This window comes from Saccopteryx leptura, chromosome 9, assembly GCF_036850995.1.
Source record: "Saccopteryx leptura isolate mSacLep1 chromosome 9, mSacLep1_pri_phased_curated, whole genome shotgun sequence".
Classification (NCBI taxonomy): Eukaryota; Metazoa; Chordata; class Mammalia; order Chiroptera; family Emballonuridae; genus Saccopteryx; species Saccopteryx leptura.
In genome coordinates, this window is record NC_089511.1 from 40,666,421 (window position 1) to 40,670,039 (window position 3,619).

Sequence of the window (3,619 nt, forward strand, 5' to 3'; positions counted from 1 at the left end):
TACACACAAGAGGACAGACTTTGGACAGTGTGTAATACACATGATCATGGTTGACCCTTAGAGCCAGGAAGCCTGAAGGAGTAACAGTTCTGACTAAATAAACAATTGCATTCAATTTTCACCAACAGGAGGGAATGTAGTACCCTTAAGGAGCATTCCTAGGACAAGGAAAATAGCTGGCCTAGAGGTCAATATTACCAAGTTCATCCTCCTCATAAAGACAACACAAAAATTTCAAAGTCAGATAGTGCTACCTAATACACAGACAAAAAAAGCAGACAAAGAAATGTGACCCAAATAAATCAAGAATAGAAATCTTCAGTAAAATAATTATATGATATAAAAGTAACCAAACTACCAGACTCAGAATTTAAAATAATGATTCTTACAATGCTCATGAATTTTAGAGCAATAATAGATGAACATAATGAGCACCTAAAGAAAAAGATAGAAAACATCAAAAAGGACATTTAAATCATTAAAAGGAATCAGTCAGAAATGGAAAGTACAATATCATAAATGAAGACTGCACTATAAGGAATCAACAGTATGCTGGATAAAGCAGCAGATTGAATCAGTGATTTAGAAGATATGATAAAGACACATGCCCCTCCATTTTCATCTCAGCATTGTTCACAGTGGCCAAGACATGGAAACAGCCTAAGAGCACTTCAATAGAAAATTTGATTAAAAAGTGGTGGTACATATATACAATGGAATACTACTCAGCCATAAGAAATGATGACATAGTATCATTTACAACAATATGGATGGACCTTGAGAACATTATACAGAGTGAAATAAGTAAATGAGAAAAAGCTAATAACTGTATGATTCTATACATAGGTGGTATGCAAAATTGAGACTCGTGGACATAGAAAAAAGTACAGTGGTTACCAGGGGGAGGGAAAGGGAGGTGAGGAAGGTGGTTGGGGGAAAGGGGAAGGACTTAAATAGAAACAAAATATAAAGTGACAGAAGATAATTTGACTTTGGGTGATGGATATACAGCATAATGGATTGTCCAAGTGAAGTGGAGAAGTTTTCTCTAAATTTATGTACTCTGGTTGACCAATGTCTCCCTGTCAAATTTAATTGTCTAAATAAAAAGAGAAAATAGAAGACAAGATAAACATAAGCAAAGAAGGGAAGCTGCAAAATGCAAAGAGGTGCAAAATGACTGAGGAAACTTTAAGAGATCTCGGTGACAACATGAAGAAAAACAACATCCACATCATAGGTGTTCCTGAGGAAGAAGAGAATGAACAGAAACAGAAAACCTGTTTGAAGAAATCATAGCTGAAATTTCCCTATATTGATGAAGAAAAAGTCATACAAGTTCAAGAAGCACAGAGACTCCCATTAAAGAGGAAACCAAGGAGGCGTACACCAAGACACATCATAATTAAAATGCCAAAGTTAAGAGACAAAGAAAGAATACTAAAAGCTGCAAGGGAAAAGCAGTTAATTATCTGCAGAGGAGCCCCCATAAGGAGGATATCCAACTTCTCAACAGAAACACTTGAGGCCAGAAGGGAATGGCAAGAAGTATTCAAAGTAATGCAGAACAAGAGCCTACAACCAAGACTGCTTTATCTGACAAGACTATTGTTTAACACTGAAGAAGAAATAAAGAGCTTTCTAGACCAAAAAAAGAAAAACACTCAGTGAATTGATTAAAACGCAATCAGAATTGTAAGAACTGTTAAGGGACATACTATAAAAAAAAAAAAAAAAAAGAAAATTGAGAAAAAGAGAAATGTAAATTTGGAGAATAAAATGGCAATAAATATGTACACATCAATTATAACCTTAAATATAAATGGATTAAATGCTCCAATCAAAGGACATAGGGTAGCTGCATGGATTAGAAAATAGAACCCATACTTATGCTGTCTACAGGATACTCACCTCAGAACAAATGACACACATTGATTAAAAGTGAAAAAATGGAAAAAAATATTTCATGCAAATGGAAATGAAAAGAAAGCTGGGATAGCAATACTTATATCTGACAAAATAAACTGTAAAGCAAAGGTTAGTGTAAGGGATAAAGAAGGTCACTACATAATGATGAGAGTAATCCAAGAGGAGGATATAACCATTGTAATTTCTCAGCAAACAAAAGTCCTGGACCAGATGGCTTCACAGGCAAATTTTACCAAACAGTCAAAGAAGAATGAACACCTCTCCTTCTCAAGCTATTTCAAAAAATTCAAGAGAAGGGAAAACTTCCAAGCTCTTTTTATGAGGTAAGTATGATCCTCATTCCAAAACCAGGTAAAGATACCAGAAAGAAAAAAACAACAACTATATGCTAATATTCCTGATGTACAGATATGCTAAAATTCTGAACAGAATATTAGCAAACTGGATCCAACAATACCTTAAAAAACTAATACATCATGATCAAGTGGGATTTATTCCAGGGAGGCAAGGCTGGTATAATATTAACAAATCAATAAATGTGATTCATCACATAAACCAAAGGAAGGCTAAAAATCACATAATTATATCAATAGATGCAGGAAAGTATTTGATAAAACCCAGCACCCATTTGTGATCAAAACTCTCAGCGAAGTGAGAATACAGGAAACATAACATAATAAAGGCCATCTATGACAAACAGACAGCCAACATAATAATCAATGGACAAAAATTAAAACCAATCCTGTTAAGATCAGAAACAAGGCAGAGGTGCCCCCTTTCACCACATTTATTCAACACAGTTCTGGAAGTCCAAGTGGAAGCATATCTCGTGTTCATGGATAAGAAGAATAAACATCATAACAATGCTTATATTACCCAAAGCAATCTATAAGTTCAATGCAATTCCTATTAAAATTCCAATGGCATACTTCAAAGATACAGATTAAATATTCCAAAAATTTATATGAAACCAAAAAAAAACCCACAAATAGCCTCAGCAATCCTGAAAATAAAGAATGAAGTGGGAAGTATCACACTTCCTGATATAAAGTTATAATTCAAGGCCATTGTACTCAAAACAGCTTGATACTGGCATAAGAACAGGCATACAGATCAATGGAAAAGAACAGAGAACCCAGAAATACACCCATGCCTTTATGGTCAATTGATATTGACAAAAGTGGTAAAAGCATACAATAGAGTAGAGACATTTCTTTCATACATGGTGTTGGGAAAATTGGACAGGTACATGCAAAAAAATGAAACTAGATCACTATCTTACACCATTCACAAAAAGAAACTCAAAATGGATAAAAGACTTAAATGTAAGTCACGAAACCATAAACATCTTGGAAGAAAACATAGGAAGTAAACTCTCCAATGTTACTTGCAGCAATATTTTTGCTGATTTATCTTCACAAGCAAGTGAAATAAAGAACAGGGTGAACAAATGGGACTATATCAAACTAAAAAGCTTTTGCACAGCAAAGAACTCCATGAACAAAATAAAAAGACAACCCACACAATGGGAGAACATATTCACCAAATCACTTGATAAGGGGTTAATAACCAAAACTTATAAAGAACTTCTAAAACTCAATACCAGGAAGACAAACAATCCAATCAAAAAATGGGCAAAAGAAATGAATAGACACTTCTCCAAAGAGGACATACAGATGGCCAATAGGCA